General features: G+C 44.3%; 1 protein-coding gene across 5 annotated transcripts in view; it reads left to right on the top strand.

Moving 5' to 3' along the window:
- The first annotated feature begins 6,016 nt into the window (after positions 1-6,016).
- LOC123754481 (TWiK family of potassium channels protein 7) overlaps positions 6,017-12,097 on the top strand; it is a 386,952-nt gene continuing 380,871 nt past the window's right edge. For 2 of the 5 annotated variants that reach the window (XM_045736928.2, XM_045736926.2), the window contains exon 1: positions 6,017-6,399. The gene's annotated coding sequence lies outside the window, so the exon portion shown is untranslated. Of the gene's footprint in view, positions 6,590-12,097 lie in introns of all 5 variants that reach the window. The other 3 variants (XM_045736927.2, XM_069326280.1, XM_069326282.1) reach the window with 3 other exon arrangements.

Genomic DNA, 12,097 nt, shown 5'->3' with positions numbered 1-12,097 from the left:
CTTCCTCGTTACCCGTTTCCTCGGCAGCGGTCTTGCCGCCTCTTCCGTTTCCTGCAGTCCCTTCCGTGTCTCCTGCGGTATCCGTGGAAGTGCTATCGTCTCAGCGTCCGGCACCTGCTCCGATGAAGAAGGCGTGGCAGGCTCGGCGACCCTCGTCCGCTTCTCCGGTGTCATCTGCTTCCTCGAAGGGCGTGGTTAGCGCTCCCCAGCCTCATTATGCGACTTGCGTCAGTGACCTTGGGCGTTGGCCGATGCCGCCAGATATCGATGTTCCCGAGTTTATGTTACCCGCTCGAGCGCGGGGGATCGCAAACCCTACCGACCTTGAAGATCTAGTCCGGGAAAGACAAGGCGAAATATCCTCATGATCTTTTCCCGGAGAAGTACATTTCTCACGAGGTTCCTCGCAAGTGATTTCTATGTATTTTGTGTTGCCTGGTTGTGGGGTGTGTGTGTGAGTGGGTGGGGTGGGTATTGTTTCCCGGTTCCTGCGTGCTCCGGTTTGTATTGTGGGTTTTTTTGTATGGCTAGTGGGGGGGGGGGGGTGTGCGGTTCCTGTGCGTTTGTGTGTTCGGTTGTGGATGTCGTGTGCGCTTGCTTGTCATATTGTGTGCCCTTCAGGCTGTTGGCGTGTGCTCTTTGTTATGTGTGTGAGGTGTTAGCGGACTTGTTTTGTATGTTTCTCGCCTCTGTTTCCCTTATGTTTGTATTGCGCTGTGTTTATATTTGTGTTATGTTTGTATATGCATTTTTGTTTTGTGGTCAGCCCTTCTGGCTGGTCTTCTCTTGATTTGTTCCTTTGTCATTGTACGTGTGTGTGCTTTGTACTTTTGTTCTTTGTTATATTTGTTCTGTTTTTATTGTACATTATACGCATGCTTGCATGTAAAAATAAAAAAAATAAAAAAAATAAAAAACTTGTTCCCCAACACAAGGGGGTGTCGTAGTAGGTAGTAATCGCATCAACGAGATCTCTGGAGAAGGCTTGTACATTCGTTATTGTGTAATCTTGATACCATTTTGACATACAAATAATAACGTGGTTATGCAAACCATATGGAATATCCATTTTCCGTCTCTGATGTCTATTAGGTACATCACACTGTACCTCATAGGAAGCAAAAACTGCATAGTGATCACTAACCAAGTGATTTACCAAAGAACATTCCATATTATCCTGCACAAGGTTTCTACCCATTACATAATCAAGTCTGCCTCCCAATAAATGAGTTTGGGTATCCGAAGTATACACAGTTAATCTGTTGTCACAAACATATTTGATTAAATTTGCATCCATTATCGTTGTTAGTACTGTCTCCCAGCGTAATATGTCTAGCATTAAAATATCCCATGTATATTGTCCCATGATTGTCTAGATCTGGGAGCAATGTTACATTGAGTTTCTGGCTTCTGGCATATACGTTGAGGAATGAGAAGTGGCCTGCTGTAGTTTGTACATGAAAGTGATGGTACTGTGTGTGTACATTGTGTGACGTGCTCACAAGAATGTGCGGTAAATCACTTCTGACGTAAGTTAATAGGCCTGTGACGTTACTGTTAGTATATGATGCATACCCTCTGATCTTTGGTGGAGTTTTGTTTATCATGTTGGACGTGTAGGGCTCCTGTATATCTATGTTGTTACTGGTAACATTTGCAATTAGATCATTCAGTCTTTTGTTGATGCTACGAATGTTCCAACTGAGAAACCTAATGGTCCTTGTGTCAGCAGCAGCCATCGTCTTGGTGTTGTTCCTCCCTGGGACTGGTGGTCCCATTGTTGTCCTTGTCCCATTGTTGTCCTCGGAGGCCTGGTCGACGACCGGGCCGCGGGGACGCTAAGCCCCGGGACGGAAGCCCCGCGGGGACGGAAGCACCTCAAGGTAACCACCTCAAGGTAGGTCCCACTTCCACAATGTGTCAATAAGTGACTGTACAACGTAAAGAGCCGCACCAACCTGGCGTTTGGTGTCGTTAGTAACACCTGGTGATGTCATCAGTCTCTTGATCACTGAACAACTCGGAATGATCCACGAGTGAATATTCTCTGTAAGGATCATGGCATAAGCACTGTCACGCAGATTATTATCATTTTCACTCGGGTACTGAACTCGAACACGTTCGTTAAGTTCGTTAATCATGTTGAAATATCCTGGTACGTTTCGACTTCCTTTTTCAGTTAATGTTCTTATGTCACTAACACTGCTGTCATCACTGAGTTGACTGACGACGTCGCCGCCACCGCCTCCGTTGTCGCTCTCATCTCTGCCGCCGTCACCACCACCGCCTCCGTTGTCGCTGTCATCACTGAGTTGACTGACGACGTCGCCGCCACCGCCTCCGTTGTCGCTCTCATCTCTGCCGCCGTCACCACCACCGCCTCCGTTGTCGCTGTCATCACTGAGTTGACTGACGACGTCGCCGCCACCGCCTCCGTTGTCGCTCTCATCTCTGCCGCCGTCACCACCACCGCAGGTACCTTTACCAGCGCGGGCCACGGCTGTGACACAGGAGTGTGGAGGCTGGTGTATCTCTTGCGAAGGAGCCCGACGTAGCGTCTTTATAATTTCGGCCATTTCTGCTACCTGTGCTTGCAAGGCTGCCAACTGTCCTTCAACTGTTGTCTCAAGCTGCGGAGGGGCCTGGTAGGACTGGTGTGGTGCAGCCTGTCTCGAAGCGATCATGGCGGGCTCGGAGTGTGTCTCCCCTCTATGGTGGGTTTTGGAAGGAGGTGGGGGAGTATGGTGCTCCAGCGTCCCCCGTCGTCGGTGGCGAGGCTGTGAGGGGCTCCGAGTTGCTTTATGTGGCCCCCTGCGACTCCTGCTGTTGGATCCCTGGGGTGGCGGGATGCCCCGATGATTGGGACCTTGTCGTGGTGCTGAAGAAAGATGTGCTGCGAGGGGCCTCGACTCCAGTGCCCAGTGGCGAGGACAATGCCGCGCCTGCGTCCCATGCGGATCTCCCTCCTTCGTTGTTCCGGACTTGGGGGGGAGGGGAACCTAGTCCAGACTGCCGAGGTCGCGACCCGTGAGAGTCGGGTGTTGGACTTTTCTCGGGATGCCTGGGTGCTTCCGATCCTGTGGTGCTCTTCCACTATCTGGGTGCCGCAGGTGAAGGAATTTCTATGGGGTCCCGGATAGGATGCTGCCGCCTGGTGGCCAGGCGTCTTCTGCCCGCATACTGCTGTGGGAAGTGTACTGTTTGCACTTTAAAATGCGGGAGTTCCCTGGTAAATATTAGTCGACGTCATGGACACAACGTGCCGCCCTCCGGTGCGGCTTGTCTCCCTCTCCAGTCCACCTCTGTTTTCGTCGCCGCTCCTCTGTCTACGGCTCCTCGCGACTTTTTACCCTTTTCATTCTCCACATTCGCGTGTCTCCTAACATCTGTCCTGGTGCAGTCATCGAGAGGATACGCCCGTCATGCACACTGCATCTACTAGCAAGAAGAAGAGACGTGTTGTGGTGCAGGCAGTGTTAGTGTTGTGGTGCAGGCAATGTTAGTGTTGTGGTGCAGGCAGTGTTAGTGTTGTGGTGCAGGCAGTGTTAGTGTTGTGGTGCAGGCAGTGTTAGTGTTGTGGTGCAGGCAGTGTTAGTGTTGTGGTGCAGGCAGTGTTAGTGTTGTGGTGCAGGCAGTGTTAGTGTTGTGGTGCAGGCAGTGTTAGTGTTGTGGTGCAGGCAGTGTTAGTGTGGTGGTGCAGGCAGTGTTAGTGTGGTGGTGCAGGCAGTGTTAGTGTTGTGGTGCAGGCAGTGTTAGTGTTGTGGTGCAGGCAGTGTTAGTGTTGTGGTGCAGGCAGTGTTAGTGTGGTGGTGCAGGCAGTGTTAGTGTTGTGGTGCAGGCAGTGTTAGTGTTGTGGTACTCACCTAATTGTGCTTGCGGGGGTTGAGCTTTGTCTCTTTGGTCCCGCCTCTCAACTGTCAATCAACTGGTGTACAGATTCATGAGCCTACTGGGCTCTATCATATCTACATTTGAAACTGTGTATGGAGTCAGCCTCCACCACATCACTTCCTAGTGCATTCCATTTATTAACTACTCTGACACTGAAAAAATTCTTTCTAACGTCTCTGTGGCTCATCTGGGTACTAAGTTTCCACCTGTGTCCCCTTGTTCGTGTCCCTCCCGTGCTGAAGAGCTTGTCTTTGTCCACCCTGTCAATTCCCCTGAGAATTTTGTAGGTGGTTATCATGTCTCCCCTTACTCTTCTGTTTTCCAGGGACGTGAGGTTCAGCTCTTTTAGCCTTTCCTCGTAGCTCATTCCTCTCAGTTCCGGGACGAGCCTGATGGCATACCGCTGGATCTTCTCTAACTTTGTCTTGTGTTTAACTAGGTATGGACTCCAGGCTGGCGCTGCATATTCCAAGATTGGTCTGACATAAGTGGTATACAGGGTCCTGAACGATTCCTTACACAATTTAGTCTTTTTCCCTCCGATTCCATCCTTGGATAGGTTATCCCTACCTCCACCAAGTACTCAAAAATCAGTACACTGTGGTCACTCATTCCTATGGGGGCTTCAACTTTGACTTCCCTTATTTCTGACTCCTTCAGGGTGAATATCAAGTCGAGTCTAGCTGGTTCATCATTGCCTCTCACTCTTGTGGGTTCCTTGACATGCTGGGTCAGAAAGTTCCTTGTTGCCACTTCCAAGAGTTTAGCTCTCCACATATCTGCACCACCATGTGGGTCCCCATTCTCTCAGTCTATCTTTCCATGGTTAAAATCGATCATGATTAAGAGTCTGGAGCCATTCCTGCAGGTAACTGAAGCTGCTCTCTATTATATTATTGGTTGCCATGTTGTTCCTATCAAACTCCTGTCTAGGTCTTCTGTCATTTAGGGGAGGGTTGTAAATGACTGCCACAGGTCTAGATCTACCCATTGATATAGTTCCTGTTATGTAATCTCTGAACCCGTCACAGTCCGGAATTTCCATCTCATCAAAACTCCAGTCCTTCCTTATCAGCAGGGCCACTCCTCCACCTCCTCTCCCTTCCCTCTCTTTCCTTACAATATAGTAGTCCTTTGGAAACACAGCATCTGTTATGACTCCTGACAATTTTGTTTCTGTTAGTCCTATTACATCAGGGTTTTCTTCTTGCACCCTTTCTGCCAGTTCACTTGCTTTATTGGTAATCCCATCAATGTTTGAGTACATTACCTTGAAGCTCACTTTCTTATATCCAATGCAGTGTTAGTGTTGTGGTGCAGGCAGTAATTACCTAAGTGTAGTTACAGCCGCTCTGGTGTCCCGTCTTCCCAGCACGCTTTGTCATATAACGCTTTGAAACTACTGACGGTCTTGGCCTCCACCACCTTCTCACCTAACTTGTTCCAACCGTCTACCACTCTGTTTGCGAAAGTGAATTTTCTTATATTTCTTCGGCATCTGTGTTTAGCTACTTTAAATCTATGACCTCTTGTTCTTAAAGTTCCAGGTCTCAGGAAATCTTCCCTATCGATTTTATCAATTCCTGTTACTATTTTGTATGTAGTGATCATATCACCTCTTTTTCTTCTGTCTTCTAGTTTTGGCATATTTAATGCCTCTAACCTCTCCTCGTAGCTCTTGCCCTTCAGTTCTGGGAGCCACTTAGTGGCATGTCTTTGCACCTTTTCCAGTTTGTTGATGTGCTTCTTAAGATATGGGCATCACACAACCGCTGCATATTCTAGCTTTGGCCTAACAAAAGTCGTGAACAGTTTGTTATTTAGTCGTTAGTCGTGAACTAACACCACAGTGTTAGTGTTGTGGTGCAGGCAGTGTTAGTGTTGTGGGTGGCAGGGCAGGTGTGGGAGGGATGCAGGGCAGGTGTGGGAGGGTGGCAGGGCAGGTGTGGGAGGGATGCAGGGCAGGTGTGGGAGGGTGGCAGGGCAGGTGTGGGAGGGTGGCAGGGCAGGTGTGGGAGGGTGGCAGGGCAGGTGTGGGAGGGTGGCAGGACAGGTGTGGGAGGGTGGGAGGGCTGGTGTGGGAGAAGGGTGGGAGGCGGGCAGGTTGGCACCGACACACAGTGCTGTGGCAGGCGAGGCAGGGCGCGGGTGTGTGGTGGCTGCTGGCGCCTCTCTGTGCTCTCGTGGTCACGCACCTACTCTCACCCTCCGTGTCGTCCGGTGACCTGTCTTTCTGGTGTCCGTGACTGCCGGTGGCCTCCCACTCTCGCGTCCGTGACTAGTGGACGCAAGTCATGACTGTCTGCCTCCCTTGTGTACGTGACTGTCTCTGGCCCGCCTCTCTCGTGGTCGTGACTGGTGCGTGCCTGCCTGTCTGACCCGTGGCTCCGTGTCAGTGACGTTGTAATCAACAGTTCATCCGCGCGTCGAAAACTCTCGACTGTGTCGTGATTTCAGCATGAAATAGTTGTCAAAAATCTGTGTATTTCTTAGCGATGGTAAAAAAAGGTTCGTAGCTTCGGGTACCTTGGAAAGTACCGGTAGTTGCACTGTTAAGTGTGCAAGTGCAGGGCAATTTGTGTAGCTCTTTTGAACACTAAAGTCAGTGAGTACAAGTTTGTGGTTTTTGCGTGGATGTGTGAAGTTGGCGTCACGGAGGCATGGTCACCCGTCTGGATGAAGGCCGCCGCCAGCTATAGTAAGTAGCCACTGTTGTTCCATTATAGCCTAGGCGCTCCTATACCCCAAAATGTCTCGGTATATGTTTCTCTCTCTTTCTTTCTCATCAGATTTGTATACTGCTTGTGGTCCGTGCTGTGTCATAGATTTTCTATTTTTTTTTATTGTTGCCGCCAGAGGCGGCTAGTTTATTGTGCACCCCATACTTATCCTGTGAGCGGTAGCGCAAAAAAGCATTACAGAGGGCACAAAAGGTCTTTATCAGACCTCAACGGAGATTAAACAATTTCATCTATCCTTCACACCTTATAATTACAATGTCAGCTAGTTACAGAGAATGTTCTATTTCAGGAGCTATATATTTACAGTAAATCATTATACATTAATGGTAGGTCTTATCGCTAATACATAATTGTTTGAGCAATGGAGATATTACAGTCATAGAGGAGCTTCTGTTTATTATTAGTCTTCACAATACACTACTTGTTTCTTAATCTCATATATGTCGTTTATCTACTGGAAGCGAAATATGGATACAGTGCAAGGATTTCCAGTATTTTATCCTTGGTAATAAGATAGGTTGCCATATCATACAGCGTGAGCTTAGATTTATCTCTAAATGGCTTAATTTTACTACAATATAGTGTTATAGTGTTCGAGTGTGTGTTCCTGTTTTTGTCCACACACTTTACACTTTACTTCATCTAGATCCCTATACAAGCCGAACTGCCAGAGATACTTGTAGCCAAGTCTTATACGAGCTGTGACAATGTCTGTTAGTCTGTTAATGTTGTTACTTGCCCCATACACATGTTTTACTTCACACATTTCATTGTGATAAACAAAGGACCTGCTAGTTCCAGTTTGCATTGTTCTACTTTCTTCAAATTCATCCAGGAGTTCTCGTCTAATGACACTTTTAAGGGACCTATTTGATAACTCAAGATTCCGTTCATGTTTCATAGACATTACGGAGATCTTGGGGGTCTGTGTCTCGTGTGGAATTTGAGGCCATTGTGTAGTGCTCACTTCAGATGATATAACATATTTTTGTATAACAAAATGGACTCAAGTTATTAACAAAAAAATTGTTATATCAAGTTATTAACACGCAATATTACATTGATTTAGTGAGAAATAATTTATTTATAATATTAAGAGTACTAATGTACCTTTAGAGGGTTTGAACATTTTTCAACTCCACAAGGTGTTTCACATATCTGAACCTAACCAAACCTATTCCATCTTATTCCAAACACTCCTAACGAAACCTAACCAAACTCAATATAACCTAACCTAGCCAAATCAAATCAAATGTTTATTCAGGTAAAAGTACATACATACAAGATGAGTTACAAACATAATGTTGTATTTCTAGAAAGAGTTAGTACATACAACGCCTAAAGCCACGAATGCGTACAGCGTTTTGGGCAACAATATTTGTAGCCTAACTCAACCTAACCAGACATAACTTCATCAACAACGACTCTGGCAGATTGGTTGAACCAGAGACCCGACCAACAGCTCCTGTGTCAGAAGAGTGTCACTCTTCAAGGATTCTGCAGTTATCTTTGTGCTATAATTGCTCAATACATTTTGGAGTGAAAAACAGTTGCTTTGCCTTGATATTAAATTAATAATAACAAAGTTATAAATCATAATAAATATATATTTTTAATTATTACGTACGGTACGGTTTATTGTTAACAATGCATATATTACATTTTTTATAAATCCATTAATAACCATTAATCAAGTAATTGGACAAAATTAATAACATCAACTAAATCAAACACTGCAGCTGCCATTGTAACACGTCTGCAATAAAGCACTGAACATAAATAACTCGCTGCAATGGTTGCTATAACTTTATAGCAACTATTGCTATATATATACAGTGGGTGTACTGTATCTGGCTTGTAACCCTTTAGGCTGTAATAATTGCTGTGATATAACCCCAAACAACTGGAAGAGTCCGCCCTTGCAACAGAAAAAGCTCGTGCAGTTATCAGGGAAAGGTGGGGAGAAATGACCAAGATGTTAACGATATCTTGACAATTCTTACAGCCCAGATGGGAGGTCAGGTTACCCATAAGCAAATAATGCCGCCACGACTCCTTCTGGAACTTAGATAATTAAGCTAATTGACTCGGGAGGAGACCAGTCAACTAATACCGAGTGTGTAGAGACTTTGATCTTTTAATACTTACCGAGTGAAGGAAATTCCTTCTGCATTCATGAATTACAAGAGGAAATATTTACTCATAAAAATGCTCATCAGATCACAGGTAATATCCAAAGGAATTGAAGATCTAAGACAAAGAATTAAGGGAAAATATATATAATACACAGGACAATAATTGACAGTAACTTTACTACATAATGAAAAAATAAATTTATTCCTAAATTAGATAACTTTAAGGTCGAAGGTTGCAACAAGGAAAGAGACATGTGTGTATTGGTTCGATTTTTTAGTAAAGGACTTTGGTTTGTAGCCTTCTCTCCCTGTCCAAACATAGTACACTGTCGAGATAGAAAGCCTGCCTGTCTCACCAGGGTACAGGACAGGTTGATGTGCACACTCTCTGACCATTCAGTAAACCTGTGTAGATGTTCTCCTCCTCCAGCTAGCACTCCGACACATACGTCATCTCTGTACCGAAAAGGGGGCTGACGAGTAGCTTTTCCTTACAATCATCACTAACCCTTTGGACAAAGATTTCACCTATTACAGTCAAGCAGAGTATTAGTCATGCAGAGTATTACAGTCAAGCAAAGTATTACAGTCAAGCAAAGTATTACAGTCAAGCATAGTATTATAATCAAGTAAAGAATTAATCAGAAATCCTCAGATCAAATTAATCTAAGAATACACAATACCCAAATTAGTTACAAAGTAGATGGTAAATTCCTTGGTGTTCTCATCGATAACAAGCTGAATTTCCAGGGACACAATCTAAAATATAGCAAAAAAATCTTTTAAAACTGTTGTCATTCTTTCTAAGATCAGATATTATGTACCCCGCCCTGCCCTGGTGACACTCTATTACTCTCTCATCTATCCTTATCTCAATTATAGTATTTGTGCTTGAGGTTCTACTACCCAAAATCATTTACGTCTTCTAATTTCTCAACGCAAAGTTGCCATTAGAACAATATCTAACTCTGGCCCCAGACATCACTCGGTACCCTTACTCAAATCTCGAAATATGTTAGATATTAACTCACTGCACTTCCTCTCATGTGTACTCTATATATTTAAAACTCTGAACTGTAATGTCAATCCTGACCTCAAACGCTTCCTATAGGAGGTTATAATAGAACCCATGAGCACCACACCAGAAACAAATACCTATTTGATATTCCAAGAATGCGCCTTAACCAAACTAGAAATGCTCTGCAAATCAAGGGACCCAGAATGTGGAATGACGTTCCCAATCATGTCGAAGATTGTACCTCTCCTAACCAGTTTAAGAGAAAAACTAAGTACTACGTAATTAACTTCATGTAACCTACCTTACCCCTAAATGTCAACCCATGTCTTGATATTTTCAAACAATATAGTTTATCGACCAACTTGTATAAATAGTGATATCTGCCATATATAAACTTTTAGACAATTGTAGTCCATCTGTTTATTTAGTTAAAATTACTTCTGCTGTTCTGTTGCAATTTCTGCTGTTCCATTCAACTTGTAATTGTTGCCATTTTTTCACCTGTTTCAGTTCATTTCATGCATTTGATCTCAATTAGTCCAACCTATCTTAATTTTTTATTCTTTTAAAATAAATAAAGCTAAAACAAACTTAATTATTCCTTGGCCTAGTATATGTACTATGTTCATATACTAGTATATATAGTACACTTATGTACTATGTTAGGCCTAGATATCTTGTATTAGACCTAGAGAACACGCTATACAGTGGAAGAGAGCACGCTATACAATGGAAGAGAACACGCTATACAATGGAAGAGAACACGTTATACAATGGAAGAGAACACGTTATACAATGGAAGAGAACACGCTATACAATGGAAGAGAACACGCTATACAATGGAAGAGAACACGCTATACAATGGAAGAGAACACGCTATACAATGGAAGAGAACACGCTATACAATGGAAGAGAACACGCTATACAATGGAAGAGAACACGCTATACAATGGAAGAGAACACGCTATACAATGGAAAAGAGCGCGCACTACTTGCCAGCGGAGGAGAGGTGTTGTGAGGAAGTCAACGCCTCCACAGTACGGCTCAGTCAACGTCAGGCAGCAGGTGGATCCGCGCACATGCGCTCCGCCAATTCAAGATAAACAGCCTCATTCTTCTTGGTTGACATCCCAACGCTCGTTCACTGCTCTTTCCTAGTTTGTTTACTCACCTTTCATTAGTGTCCATGGCTTCTAATTATTACCCGCTATATTCTACAACCTTTTCATACATTTTAATACTTCTTTGAATGTCTAATTTGTATGCAGTCACATTTCTCGTATAAAACAAAATAAATTATTTTTCCTGAAAATTGGACTGTTCGTAGCAGGAATGCCTCAGTCCACACGAGATGGCCGGTTAAGGGGCGCTACACATATGTACACACCTGACTATACCAGGGATATTTAAGGCATGTCAAAATTAACCCAAGTATTATATTTGCAATACAGAATGGGTGTATCTGGCTTGAGTGGGTGTACTGTATTTGGCTTGAGTGGGTGTACTGTATCTAGCTTGAGTGGGTGTACTGTATCTGGCTTGAGTGGGTGTACTGTATCTGGCTTGAGTGGGTGTACTGTATCTGGCTTGAGTGGGTGTACTGTATCTAGCTTGAGTGGGTGTACTGTATCTAGCTTGAGTGGGTGTACTGTATCTAGCTTGAGTGGGTGTACTGTATCTGGCTTGAGTGGGTGTACTGTATCTGGCTTGAGTGGGTGTATTGTACTGGCTTGAGTGGGTGTACTGTATCTGGCTTGAGTGGGTGTACTGTATCTGGCTTGAGTGGGTGTACTGTATCTGGCTTGAGTGGGTGTACTGTATCTGGCTTGAGGGGGTATGTTAGGCTGCTCTTGTCACCTGACGTACGTAGTTGAACAAAGATTCAGAAACAATAGTGGTAATTAATACTGAACACGTCAGTATTGATGGTTGACATCAGACCGGCTCCACAAACTCTCACACACCAAAGAATATTCCGGACAGCCTCATTACTAATGTAAATTCTATAGATTCCTTTGTAACGATTTGAATATATGAAAATCTTCTCAAATAACCCTTGCATTTTAGGTATTTATATATATATATGTCGTACCTAGTAGCCAGAACGCACTTCTCAGCCTACTATGCAAGGCCGGATTTGCCTAATAAGCCAAGTTTTCCTGAATTAATATATTTTCTCTAATTTTTTTCTTATCAAATGATAAAGCTACCCATTTCATTATGTATGAGGTCAATTTTTTTTTATTGGAGTTAAAATTAACGTAGATATATGACTGAACCTAACCAACCCTACCTAACCTAACCTAACCTAT

The sequence above is a fragment of the Procambarus clarkii genome, chromosome 18, assembly GCF_040958095.1.
Source record: "Procambarus clarkii isolate CNS0578487 chromosome 18, FALCON_Pclarkii_2.0, whole genome shotgun sequence".
Lineage (NCBI taxonomy): Eukaryota > Metazoa > Arthropoda > Malacostraca > Decapoda > Cambaridae > Procambarus > Procambarus clarkii.
Note: the sequence above shows the minus strand (reverse complement) of the source record. Positions and strands in the feature narration are given on the sequence as shown.